We start from the raw sequence: 14,881 nt of genomic DNA, 5'->3' as shown, positions 1-14,881 counted from the left end.
CATTTGGTTTTCAAGGTTTTTCTTTTTATCATCTTTATGTCATTATTCTGAAATTTTTTCAGGTAATTTGCCTATTTCCTCTTTATTTATTTGGACTTCTGTGTTTCTAGTTTGTTCCTTCATTTGTGTAGTATTTCTCTGTTTTTTCATTATTTTTTTTTAACTTATTGTGTCTGAGATCTCTTTTTCCCAGACTTCAAGGTTGAATTCTTTCTTCCCTTTGATTTCTGCCCTCCTAAGATTGGTCCAGTGGTTTGTGTAAGCTTCATATAGGGTGAGATTTGTGCTGAGTTGTTGTTGTTGTTGTTGTTTTCCTTTTTCCCCCTCTGATTAGCAAGGCTGAGTGGGGTGGTAATCCTGTCTTCTGATGACTTTTTCATATTTTTGTTTTGTTTGTTGTTTAGATGAGGTGCCCTGTACAGGGTGCTACTGGTGGTTGCATGATGCTGGGTCTTGTATTCGAGTGGCTTTTTTGTGTGTGAGTTCTCACTATTTGATACTCTCTAGGGTTGTGAGAGTTGGACTGTGAAGAAGGCTGAGCGCCGAAGAATTGATGCTTTTGAACTGTGGTGTTGGAGAAGACTCTTGAGAGTCCCTTGGACTGCAAGGAGATCCAACCAGTCCATTCTGAAGGAGATCAGCCCCGGGATTTCTTTGGAAGGAATGATGCTGAGGCTGAAACTCCAGTACTTTGGCCACTTCATGCGAAGAGTTGACTCATTGGAAAAGACTTTGATGCTGGGAGGGGTTGGGGGCAGGAGAAGGGGACGACAGAGGATGAGATGGCTGGATGGCATCACTGACTCGATGGACGTGAATATGAGTGAACTCCAGGAGTTGGTGATGGACAGGGAGGCCTGGCATGCTGCAATTCATGGGGTCGCAAAGAGTCAGACACAACTGAGCAACTGAACTGAACTGAACTGAACTGAGGGTTAGTTCTCTGGTAGTCTAAGGTCTTGGAGTATATTCCCAATCCAAAAGCTTATGGCTTGACCTCTTCATCTAGGACTGATGAGATGAAAACAATCTCTTTGTTTTTCAGACCTCCTGTTGTAGTTATTTCCAAAATCTGGTCAACTACATCTTCAGTTTCTCTGCATCCAGTGTGCCTCAGGAACCACAGTTCCTCTTTATTGGCCTTATTTGTCATTTTGATGGATGTGAAGTGTAGCTCATTGTTGTTGCTAGTTTTGCATTTGCTTTATTTAACATTTTCTCTTTTTAAACTATAGATTCAGATCTGACTATATGATTGCCCAATTTTAAGTATTTTTTTCGCTGCAGAATTATAAACCCTCCATCAGGTGTAGGTATGAAATATAAATGCAAAAAAGTAAATTATTCTGTTTTCATTGCAAATTTAACTTTAGTCCTGTTTCTATCACAGAATGACTTTCATGAACATGAACTAGTATATAAAAAGCTAACTTAGTCCTCTTGCTTTATAAGTTGGTGAACACTCCACAAAATTTTAGTCAATAGAAAATTATATAACAAGCTTATGTTTTTAGTATAAAGCTAAACTGGGGCTTCCCTGGTGACTCGGTGGTGAAGAATCTGCCTGCCAATGTAGAAGACCAGATTTGATCCCTGAGTTGGGAAGATCCCCTGGAGAAGGGAATGGCTACCTATTTCAGTATTCTTGCCTGGAGAATTGCATGGAGAGAGGAGCCTGGAGGGCCACAGTCCATGTGGTCATGAGTCGGACACGACCTAGCAACTAAACAACAACAATGACTTTAATTATTATTTGGGAATTCTACTTTGCTTAGAGTCTATATAAAAGGACAAGAAGTAAAAAAGCATAAGAAAAGGGACCCTTTTTCTGTTTAAATTAACAAATGGCAGATTCAGAGTGAGCTGGAATAGAAATAGTAGTGCTCTTCAGAAACTCCAGAGTTTTGGATTGAGATCACTGGGTGTTCTTCTACAAGCCATTCATCAGTGCCCCAAATCCTGAGCTGAAGGATCTTCCAGGGCGAGCCAGTGTGGCATTTCTCACACCCATTCATCTTTTTGATGATTAAGCTCTCAGTAAAGGCAAGGAGATCCAACCAGTCCATTCTAAAGGAGATCAGTCCTGGGTGTTCTTTGGAAGGAATGATGCTAAAGCTGAAACTCCAGTACTTTGGCCACCTCATGTGAAGAGTTGACACATTGGAAAAGACTCTGGTGCTGGGAGGGATTGGGGGCAGGAGGAAAAGGGGACGACAGAGGATGAGATGGCTGGATGGCATCACCGACTCGATGAACGTAAGTCTGAGTGAACTCCGGGAGTTGGTGATGGACAGGGAGGCCTGAGTGCTGCGATTCATGGGGTCACAAAGAGTCGGGCATGACTGAGCGACTGAATTGAACTGAACTGAAAGGCTAAAATCATTCATATTTCATAAAATCCTTGAGTAAGATCTGTCATTCTCTATGGTTCCTTCTGTTCTAGGAAGGATGATGTCATCTTTGAAGTTGTTCCTAAAGACCAATGGTGGATGACCAGTACTAGAACATGAGCCACAACAGATTAGTGTGAAGAGAATGTACCTAAGACATGTAAGGGAGAGGCTTTCTACCTCTCGGGCAGCGGGGGCAGAGGGGAACAAAAACCCCTGTGCAGCTTTCTAAAGGACTTAGACCCCTTTCCCTTCCTCCAAAGGTGGTGCTGCTGGCAAGTGCGTCTTGGCAAAGTTTCACTGGATTTCAGATGTGTGCTGGAGAACAAATTATAGGTATAAAGTTTTTGCCAGAAGCACTCACAGCCTGTATTTTGCAGAGCTGGAGATGACTGATCAGTGGTACATTTTACAAGATTGCTCTTTTAAGAATTACTTCGTTGGCCATCCTGGGGGAAGACTGCACAGAAAAATATATGCATAGAATGTTAGTTCTCTTCATCACTGTAGTAAGGATCTTAAATGCACCCGTGCTTGTCACTCTGTTTCTCTTATGTGGTAAAGCCAGGATGTTCATTTTGAATTCTTTTTTGTAGTTTGATTAAATGTTCTTCTGGTTGTAGTGCTGCTGATCCCTTGTTTTAAAGCTAAAGCAATGGTAATCACTTTGTAATGTATAAAAGGACTGAATCACTGTATTGCGTACAATGTTGTGGGTCAATTACACTTTAAAAACCAGACAGAAAAACTCCTAAAAAAAGAGATCAGATTTGAGGTTACCAGAGATGGGGGAACTGGATGAAGAGAATCAAAGGGTAAAAACTTCCAGTTATAAGATAAAAAGTACAAGAGTTGTAATGTACAACAGGATCAATATAATTAACACTGCTTTGTTTTATATATGACAATTATTAAGAGAGTAATTCCTAGAGTTCACATCACAAGAAAACATATTTTTTTTCTTTTTACTTTGTATCTATATGAGAAAATGATGCTTGCTAAACTTACTGCAGTAATCATTTCATGATATATTTAAATTAAATAATTATACTGTAGGCTTCAGTCAGTCAGTCAGTCAGTTCAGTTGCTCAGTCATGTCTGACTCTTTGCGACCCCATGAATCGCAGCATGCCAGGCTGCCCTGTTCATCATCAACTCCTGGAGTTTACCCAAACTCTTGTCTATCGAGTTGGTGACGCCATCCAGCCATCTCATTCTGTGTAGTCCCCTTCTCCTCCTGCCCCCAATCCCTCCCACCATCAGTCTTTTCCAATGAGTCAGCTCTTCACATGAGGTGGCCAAAGTATTGGAGTTTCAGCTTTAGCATCAGTCCTTACAATGAACAACCAGGACTGATCTCCTTTAGGACGGACTGGTTGGATTTCCTTGCAGTCCAAGGGACCCTCAAGAGTCTTCTCCAACACCACAGTTCAAAAGCATCAATTCTTTGGTGCTCAGCTTTCTTGACAGTACAGCTTTCACACCCATACATGACCACTGGAAAAAACATAGCCTTTAAACAGACCTTTGTTGACAGAGTAATGTCTCTGCTTTTGAATATGCTATCTAGGTTGGTCATAACTTTTCTTCCAAGGAGTAAGCGTCTTTTAATTTCATGGCTGCAGTCACCATCTGCAGTGATTTGGGAGCCCCCCAAAATAAAGTCTGACACTGTTTTGACTCTTTCCCTATCTATTTCCCACGAAGTGATGGGACCAGATGCCATGATCTTCATTTTCTGAATGTTGAGCTTTAAGCCAACTTTTTTCACTCTCCTCTTTCACTTTCATCAAGAGGCTTTTAGTTCCTCTTCACTTTCTGCCATAAGGGTGGTGTCATCTGCATATCTGAAGTTATTGAGATTTCTCCCTGCAATCTTGATTCCAGCCTGTGCTTCTTCCAGCCCAGCGTTTCTCATGATGTACTCTGCATATAAGTTAAGTAAGCAGGGTGATAATATACAGAGCTTAGGCAGTGCTGTATGTCAGTTATACCCCAACACAGCTGGAAAGACAAAAATAGAGATAAAAGGATTTGTACATCCTGAAAAAGAGAGACCATATTGAAAACATTCACCTTGGCAACTTCTGATAGACAGACAAAACTGATTTTGATTTACTACTGATTTTTATCAAACTTTTAAGTTTTAGTTTAAGTAACAGGATCACAATTCTTTCCCCCAGTTACTAACACTTTGATTGTCTCAAATTCCCCAAAGGAAATCCAAAATATCATGCTGTAGAATTTTTTATGACTTAGAATCTGCACTATTTTTCTGCAAAGGAGCCAGTATCATCCCCAAATGCCTCTCTTCACTCTTGGAGTCATAAAAATTATGCTTTTCAGTATACTCTTGGACAAGATCTAGTACCAAATAGTGAATGCTCTAACTCCTTCTGAGGGCTTGCTGGGTCTTTGTGAATAAGATGTCATTGGTAATCCATTCATTCACCAGAAGAATGTTGTTCTGATGGTTTCACAGAACTTCTGGTTCACAGATGAATTTCTGAACAACAGTTCCAGCCTGAGTAATACCTATGAGCTCATACTTTCTTACAATTTGGGTGAAATCCTCATTCTTCCACAGGTTGGGATCACCAAAGGACCCCAATAAATCTGCCCCACACAGCAAGATTACCTTTGGCACGCCTTTTGCTTCTGACCCCATGGATTTCTTTTGACTAAAATTTTGACTTTGTTCAGCCAACTTCCTCCTACATTCCGATCTTTCTGGCATAGGTGAGTCCTTCTGGTGATCACAGCTACTAGCCTCCAATTTCTCTCGATGGTGTCTGAGCACCTTAGCAGTCTCTAGCCACTCATTCTGAAGGTTTTCCCATGCACCCACTTCCACCTACTTTGAATTCTTGGTGGCAAGATATGCAATGATAACTCGGCAATGGGCAAAGAAGAGTTTGATGCTTCTTATATACCTTGCTGAAAGGATAAATTGTGCCTTGTCTAACTGTATATTTTCCTATTGTGTTCATGTAGTTCTTGACCAGTTCAAACAACCTGAGGTGCATGTTGATGACTGAAATAAAAAAACCACAAGCAAGAACCATAGTTGTCTTCTCAGAATTTTCTAGGCTAACAATCTTCAGTTGTTGGTCTAAGTGCAAAACCCTGATACGTCCTTTGTCATTTCTACAAAGGGAATTCTGTCATTCTGAAGCATTTTTCAAGGTTGGGTATCGGAGTCATTCCAACTTGTGTGTCAACAGTCTTCTTCAAGCTGAGCTAGAACAGAGGATCCACATGCATATTGTAACTCATGTCCTCAAGGTTGACTGACAAGAATCCTTGTATCTCATTGCTTTAATTTACTTATCTTAGTTTATCAAATGGAATTTTAAAGTAGTTTGGGGCTGGTGCATGGGGATGACCCACAGAGATGTTATGGGGAGGGAGGTGGGAGGGGGGTTCATGTTTGGGAACACATGTAAGAATTAAAGATTTTAAAATTAAAAAAATAAAAAACTAAAACAAACAAACAAAAAAATAAAGTAGTTTTCTTGTTATTGCCCATTCATATCCTTTGTTGATTTTTAAAAATAAGAACTCCTTAACTTTGTTGCTTTTGTGTTGTTATTTGTTGTCATCTTGTTGTTGTCATCATCTTGGTAGTTCATTTGTAAGAATTTTTGGGTATTTTCAGTTCAGTTCAGTTCAGCTGCCAAGTTGTGTCCGACTCTTTGTGACCCCATGAATCGCAGCATGCCAGGCCTCCCTGTCCATCACCAGCTCCTGGAGTTCACTCAGACTTACATCCATCGAGTCAGTGATGACATCCAGCCATCTCATCCTTGGTTGTCCCCTTCTTCTCCTGCCTATTTTAGACTTTGATTCATTGTCTTTTACATATGTCCCAAAAACTTACAGTATGCTTCATACATGTTGTTCCTTGTCTGTTAAAGTGTTTTAAAACACTCTATGGGTATCAACTGTTGATTGAAAATGTTAATTGTCTTTAATGTTTTTGGTGTATTTATATGGTTTTCCCTATCCTTAGGTTAGCTTTTTTTTTTTCCTTACTTTTGCTCTTTAATCTATTTAGAGTTCAATTCTGTCTCCAATAACTAGGTAAATAAAGAGAGGGAAAGGGAAAAAGCTTCCTTACAGAAGAATTCCAATTAATAAATGTGGGCAGAATGAGGAAAACCAGAAATTACCACTAGAACATCACAGTTATATTGTTGCAGGCAATATCCATGGATGAATGCCAAATACTTATTAATTGCTATGGTGATTGTGACATATGTCTGCAAGTTCTTTGTTATTTCTCTCTCCAGGAGGTGAAGGTAAATTCCCCTCTGTTAAGTGTGGGCTGGACTGTGACTGTCTTCTAATAAATAGAGAACAGAAAGGAAAAAATAATAACTTTAGAGCAGAAAATATGGGCAGACACCAATTAACCTAGTGACCAAATTAAGGTTGCCAGTAACAAATCATTTTGACATCATACATCTTCTGATAAAATGTGATGAGACAGGCAAATCACCCTTATTGTATTTTTATAAAAATAAATTCTCCCTCCAATTTTTCCAAACTCCATCTAATCAAGGGACAGCAATAGACAAACCCAAACTGAAGGACATTTTACAAGATACCTGACCAATATTCTTCAAAAGCATCAAGAGAAATAAGACAGATTGATAAACTGTCTGATTAAAAAATATTTAGAAATGTGATGACTAAATGCAGTATGTGGTCTTGAGAAATCAGTGGAAAAATGGGTTACATTCAAACAAACTTTAGTTGATAGTAATGTATCAATGTTAATTCCTTAGTATTGATGAATGTGCAATGGTTATGTAAGGTAACACTGGGGGAATCTGAATGAAAGATAGATATAAAGAAACTCTTTGTACTCCTGGAAACTCTTCTGCAAATCTAAGTGAAATTTGTCTAAATAAAAATATAAGTGAAATTTGTTTAAATAAAAATGTATTTCCAGACGAATGGATAAGAAAGCAGTGGTACATATACACAATGGAGTATTACTCAGCCATTAAAAATAATACATTTGAGTCAGTTCTAATGAGGTGGATGAAACTGGAGCCGATTATACAGAGAGAAGTAAGCCAGAAAGAAAAACACCAATACAGTATATTAATACATATATATGGAATTTAGAAAGATGGTAATGATAACCCTGTATGCGAGACAGCAAAAGAGACACAGATGTATAGAACAGACTTTTGGACTCTGTGGGAGAGGGAGAGGATGGGATGATTTGGGAGAATGGCATTGAAACATGTATACTATCATGTAAGAAACGAACCGCCAGTCTAGGTTCGATACAGGATATAGGATGCTTAGGGCTGGTGCACGGGGATGACCCAGAGAGATGATATGGGGAGGGAGGTGGGAAAGGGGTTCAGGATTGGGAACTCATGTACACCCGTGGCAGATTCATGTCAATGTATGGCAAAACCAATACAGTATTGTAAAGTAAAATTAAAAAAATGTATTTCCAATTAAAAAAATTTTTTTATAAAGCTTAACACCTTGCAAGTAGTATAAAAAATCTCGGGGGATTTTTCATAGCAATATGATGTGCGTTTTGGAGACTGACAAACTTGACTTAAAAATTGTCTTTCACTACCCTGTATGCGGGACAGCAAAAAAGACACAGATGTGTATAACGGACTTTTGGACTCAGAGGGAGAGGGAGAGGGTGGGAAGATTTGGGAGAACGGCATTGTAACATGTATACTATCATGTAAGAATCTAATCGCCAGTCTATGTCTGATGCAGGATACAGCATGCTTGGGGCTGGTGCATGGGAATGACCCAGGGGGATGTTATGGGGAGGGAGGTGGGAGGGGGGTGCGTGTTTGGGAACGCATGTACACCCGTGGTGGATTCATGACAATGTATGGCAAAACCAATACAGTATTGTAAAGTAAAATAAAACAATAAGAAAAAATTTAAAAAAAAATAAAAATTAAAAAAAATGTCTTTCAGTAAAAACAATAGGGCAAAAAGACATACTTTACTTAAAACCAATAGTTACAAAAAAGCAAACAGGAGATTGTACAATACCATGCATAGGAAGGGATCTTGGGTTCATAGTATCCTGGACACTCAGGATCCTGGGCACTCCCACAGGTAGAAAGGTGCTTTCAGTGAGCTTGAAACAACTTCACTTCAAAGTTGTTGTGAACATATCTCACAGCTTTGTGCTGTCCCTGAGTGCTGGGGGTGCCAGTCAGAGTGACTCTAGTCATTGTCCACATCTTGTCTTGAATCCTTGATTCTAAGACAATGGTCATAAAGACTGGATAGACAGCAAAGTGACACATTAGTTTTCAGAATTTTGAGTGTTACTGATTCCTGCATCTGTGGTGTTGCCTGTTTCCCTTTCTGGCAGCGGGGGTACTCAGAGCAGAGAATACCACTTGAGGACAAAGTGTTGCAGCTCACCTGGTTCTAAAGACCTTGTAATTCTCTGAGAGGGGTGGGAAGACTAGGCAGGTGCTGCTCTGATGAAGTCAGAGGAGTATGCAGGGAGGAAGACCTGCTCTCTGCCACTGTGTCCAGGTCTTACCCATCCCTCCCAATCTTGTCACAAACGTTTTTGTGACTTTCCAGAGGGAAAGACCAGATGAACCTTATCCCTCAGTGAAAGAGGAGGAAAATGGAATGTGTGCCACCTCCACCACAACAAAGATTGTGTGCCCCAGGTATGCACTTTCTGTCTAGCTCCTATTGGGTTCTCTATTTCTGTTGGCAGTAAACACTGCAAATGTTTCCGGAGTAAAAATCATTGTCATTTCTGGAAGTAACTGCCCCTGAAGGCTTCTTTTTCCTCTTTTCTCAGTCTCTAAAATATAGGATCATTCTTCAGATGCCTTTCAGTTATTGCAGACTTTGAGTACTCCCATGTTAATCTATTTCCTTATAAATCCTTCTTGTAAAAATCAATTTCTCCTTTTGCCCTCCTACTGTCTGCTCATATTCTTTAATTCAAACACTTATAATAATTTATTAATTCATCATACTACTTTTAGCTTCTTTAGTTTATCCTAGGAATAGCTGAAAAAACCAATTTTTTGTATAAGCTATGGCTTGACAGGCATATTTTTCTGGTCAAATCTGTGCAACACTCTCTATTACCTACAAGCACCCTTCTAAAAGTCTTGGTCTAGACGTCCAGCCTTGCTGTCCATTATTTTTCAACATTATGTCCATTGTTTCTCAGCCTGGTTTCCATGGTTACCTGCAGGATTCACAGTAGGTAGTGAGGAGGCATAATTACCACAAACTGTATTTGTTGTTCAGTCACTAAGTCATGTCTGACTATTTGCAACCACATGGACTGAAGCACAGGCTTCCCTGCCCTTCACTATCCCCCAAAGTTTGCTCAAACTCATGTCCATTGAGTCAGTGATGCCATCCAACCGTCTCATACTGTTACCCCTTCTTCTCTTGCCCTCAGTCTTTCCCAGCATCAGGGTCTTTTCCAAAGGGTCAGCTCTTCACATCAGGTGGCCAAAATACTGGAGCTTCAGCTTCAGCATCAGTCCTTTCAATGAATATTCAGGGTTGATTTCCTTTAGGATTGACTGGTATGATCTCCTTGCTGTCCAAGGGACTCTCAAGAGTCTTCTCCAGCACCACGGTCTAAAAACATCAATTCTTCAACCTTATTCAAGGCCCAACTCTCACATCCATACATAACTACAGGGGAAAACCATAGCTTTGACTAGATGGACCTTTATAAGTAAAGTGATGTCTCTGCTTTTTGATACGTTGTCTATGTTTGTCATAGATTTTTCCAAGGAGCTAGCATCTTTTGATTTCATGACTGAAGTCCCCATCCACAGTGATTTTGGAGGCCCCCCCCCAAAAAAAAAATTCTGTCACTGTTTCCATTTTTTTACTGTCTGTTTGCCATGAAGTAAGGGGACTGGAGGCTATGATCTTAGTTTTTTGAATGTCGGTTTTAGGCCAGCTTTTTCATTCTCCTCTTTCACGTTCATCAAGAGGTTCTTTAGTTCCTCTTCACTTTCTGCCATTAGAGTGGTATCATCTGCAAATCTGAGATTGCTGATATTTCTCCAAGCTCTCTTGATTCTAGCAGCTTGTGATTCATCCAGTCTGACATTTTGCCTGATATTCTCTGCATATAAATTAAATAAACAAGGTGAAAATATACAACCCTGAAGTATTCCTTTCCCAATTTGGAACCAGTCTGTTGTTCCAAGTCTGGTTCTAACTGTTGCTTCTTGACCCACATATACGTTTCTGAGGAGACAGGTAAGGTGGTCTGGTAGTGCCATCTCTTTAAGAATTTTCCACAATTGTGATCCACACAGTCAAAAAATTTAACATAATCAATCAATGAAGCAGAAGTAGGTGTTTTCCTGGAATTACCTTGCTTTCTCTATGATCCAATGAATGTTGGCAATTTGCCCCTGGTTCCTCTGCCTTTTCTAAACTCACCTTGTATTTTTGGAAGTTCTCAGTTCATATAGTGCTAATGCCTATCTTGAGCATAACCTTACAAGCACGTGAAATGAGTGCAATTGGTAATTGGAACATTCTTTGACATTGCCCTTCTTTAGGATTAGAATGAAAACTGACCTTATCCAGTCCTGTGGCCACTACTGAGTTTTCCAAATTGCTGACAAATTGAGTGCAGCACTTTAACTGCATAAATCTTTCAGGATTTGAAATAGTTCAACTGGAATTCCATCACCTCCCAGCAATCTTAGTATTAAAATGCATTCAACTTTATCCATGTATTTTATATCTATGTTGTCACATGAATCAATGGTTTGTTCCTTTTGTTAAAGAATAGTATTCCACTGTTTGGAAGTACCATGCTTTGTTAAACCACTCATCTGTTAAAGTACTTTTGGATTGTTTCCACTTTGGGGTGATTGTGAAAGAAGCTAGTTTTATAAACTTTTGAACTGGTAACTTTTATTCATTCACAAAATGGAACCAATGAAGGTTGGTTATCCCTACACATTCACCTTCCCTACTAGCCCTCCTGGCCACGAGCTGTATCTGAAGGAAGAAAGATAAAGGGAAATATGATTTTTCCCTACCTGCTTCCTTGCCCCCAAGAGGAAAAGCAAATGGGCCTGGAACAACAACAACAAAAACAAAAAACCTTAGGGGATAGCATCAAAATCATTACTGCTCATATAATCAAAGCTATGGTAAAATGTGAAGGTTGAATTCTCCTTCATAAAGTGAGAAACAATCAGTCAGAAAATAGAGACATATTGTGAATTAAGACTTAGAGTTTATTGCTGCTCCTAAGTCACTTCAGTCGTGTCCGACTCTGTGCGACCCCATAGACGGCAGCCCACCAGGCTCCCCCGTCCCTGGGATTCTCCAGGCAAGAACACTGGAGTGGGTTGCCATTTTCTTCTCCAGTGCATGAAAGTGAAAAGTGAAAGTGAAGTCGCTGAGTTGTGTCTGACCCTCAGTGACCCCGTGGACTGCAGCCTTCCAGGCTCCTCCATCCATGGGATTTTCTAGGCAAGAGTGCTGGAGTGGTGTGCCATTGCCTTCTCTGAGAGTTTATTGACTGAGGTATATTAGAGGAATGCCTCCGTCATACTTTGCTGTATTTCCATCCTTTGGAAAAATTCTCATTAAAAATGTCCCTCAAGTCCTCAAATTCTCACAAACTGTCCCAGAAGTTAGTTCTGGTTATATTTCCTTAAGTGTAGGTACAGGGTAATGAGAAATACAACGTTAAAGTTAAGAAATAGCATAGGTAAAAAAGCAATAATGTAAGACAACAGAGGGTAATTACATATAGGTCTCGAACTAGAAAGTAATCCAAGTTCTTAATTCATTTATTCTGATGCAATTTAATAAAGGACTGAGAACTCTTCAAAAAGTTATAGAGAAATGAGATACTGCAAATTAAATTTACATTTGAAATGTTAGCAATTTATCTAATATATATCCGCAGGATATTCTTCACTGAATAAATCTTAAGGGTGGATTTTTGATTTTATAAATTAAAACAATGATTCCCACTTAAACTGGATAGTTGGGCTTAAAAGTTGAGATCTGTGACTCAAATGAAATTGTCTCCAAGTCTCCTCCTCCTCCTCCTCACCTTCTAGTGTCCAGGATATACTCCCCAGTGCCACCTCTGATCTTTGTTTTCTCTCATATGTTGACCTTGCCTTCTGTCTCTCACATTCATTCACAGCACATCAGTTATTATTACAGTTAGCAGTTAGATGTATGGTTCTTGGCCCGTAATTCTATCATGTCTTTATTCATTTTGAAAACCTCCACTGACTCCCTTTTACCTGGGCAATGAACCTGGATGTACTTGACATGCAAGGCCCTCTGCAGTCCAATCCCAGATATTTCCTAAATGCACATTGTACCCCACACTCCAAGCAAATCAGTCATCGAACTGGACCAGCAGTCAGCAAAAGTCACTGCAGGAAGCACTCTTCTCTGCCACTGTTTCTATGACTGGTTATAATGTCTGCTTAGAATGGCTCTTTCCTACCTGTACATATTCAAATCCTCTATATATTTCAAAATTCAGTTTGCCATAAAGGCTATTGCTATGGACTGTAGGAAATAAAACTTTACGATATGAGCTAAAGCAGTAGTTCTTATACATGTACCACCTTGTGAACCCCATCTCCAGATTCAAATCATGCACATCTGTGTCTTTTAAAATGTCTTTCTTAAGCGATCCTAAGAACTCCAAATCCAGCTCTGTGCAGGCTCTGTCGGTGTTTGGGAGGCACTGGGTTAAAAAGAAGAGGATGTGATTGATAGCACAGGTGTTCACATCAAAACTTTGGGGACTGAGTACTTTCATGAGTATAAAGGGAACACGTTATGCTGGCTTATTTACTTTGTACTGAAGCTCCAATACTTTGGCAACCTGATGAGAAGATCTGACTCGTTGGAAAAAATCCTGATGCTGGGAAAGACTGAGGGTGAGAAGAGAAGGGGGCAACACAGGATGAGATGGTTGGATGGCATCACTGACTCAATGGACATGAGTTTGAGTAAACTCCAGGAGATGGTGAAGGACAGGGAAGCCTGGCAGGCTGCAGTCCATGGTGTCACAAAAAGTTGGACATGACTTGGCTACTGAACAACAGCAAATACATTTCATATCAAACTAGGAATATAAAAGAGCTGTTAAAGGTAACAAGAAAGCCCTGCAGCTTAAACTCTACTTAATAATAAAAGACTGAAGGGTAAGGAAACAGGCAAGGATATCTGCCCTCCTGATTCTTATTCCATATTGTACTGGAAGTTTAGCAATTTCAATAAGTCAAGGAAAAAAATTTTGAAAAAGGAGGAAATAAAATATTGTTTGTAGACAACATGATTGTCTATGTAGAACATTATTATTGTTTAGTTGCTGAGTCGTGTCTGATTCTTTTGTGACCCCATGGACTGTAGACCACAAGAATTCTCTGTTAATGAGATTTTCCAGGCAGGAAAACTGGAGTGGGTTTCCGTTTTCTTCTCCAAGGGATCTTCCCAACCTTAGGATTGAACCCACATCTCCTGCATTGGTGGTGAATTCCTCACCACTGAGCCACCAGGGAACCCAGAAAGTTCCTAGGACTACAAAAAAGTTCCTAGAATGCAAAAATGAGTGAGCAATATTGCAAGTTAAAAGTCGACTTGAAGAAATGAAATATACTTCTATATTTGAAAGAGTATTATTTAAAGTATTCAATTCAGTTCAGTTTAGTCACTCAGCCGTGTCCGACTCTTTGAGACCCCATGAACTGCAGCATGCCAGGCCTCGCTGTCCATCGCCAACTCCTGGAATTCACGCAAACTCACATCCATCGAGGTGGTGATGCCATCCAGCCATCTCATCCTCTGTTGTCCCCTTTTCCTCCTGCCCCCAATTCCTCCCAGCATCAGAGTCTTTTCCAATGAGTCAATTCTTCGCATGAGACGGCCAAAGTACTGAGTTTCAGCTTTAGCATCATTTCTTCCAAAGACACCCAGGACTGATCTCCTTTGGAATGGACTGGTTGGATCTCCTTGCAGTCCATGGGATTTTCAGGAGTCTTCTCCAACACTGCAGTTCAAAAGCATCAATTCTTTGGCACTCAGCTTTCTTCACAGTCCAACTCTCACATCCATACATGACTACTGGAAAAACCATAGCCTTGACTAGATGGACCTTTGTTGGCAAAGTAATGTCTCTGCTTTTGAATATGCTGTCTAGGTTGGTCATAACTTTTCTTCCAAGGAGTAAGTGTCTTTTAATTTCATGGCTGCAATCACCCTCTCCAGTCATTTTGGATCCAAAAAAATAAAGTCTGACACTGTTTCCCCATCTGTTTCCCATGGAGTGATGGGACCAGATGCCATGATCTTTGTTTTCTGAACGCTGAGCTTTAAGCCAACTTTTTTGCTCTCCTGTTTCACTTTCCTCAAGAGGCTTTTTAGTTCCTCTTCACTTTCTGCCATAAGGGTGGTGTCATCTGCATATCTGAGGTTATTGATATTTC

The 14,881-nt window shown here is 40.0% G+C and overlaps 1 pseudogene; it reads right to left on the bottom strand.

Moving 5' to 3' along the window:
* Window positions 1–4,638: 4,638 nt before the first annotated feature.
* LOC101102044 (nicotinamide/nicotinic acid mononucleotide adenylyltransferase 1-like) overlaps window positions 4,639–14,881 on the bottom strand; it is a 36,811-nt pseudogene continuing 26,568 nt past the window's right edge.

This window comes from Ovis aries, chromosome 2, assembly GCF_016772045.2.
Source record: "Ovis aries strain OAR_USU_Benz2616 breed Rambouillet chromosome 2, ARS-UI_Ramb_v3.0, whole genome shotgun sequence".
In the NCBI taxonomy this organism is placed as follows: domain Eukaryota; kingdom Metazoa; phylum Chordata; class Mammalia; order Artiodactyla; family Bovidae; genus Ovis; species Ovis aries.
This window is presented reverse-complemented; position numbering and strand designations above follow the sequence as displayed.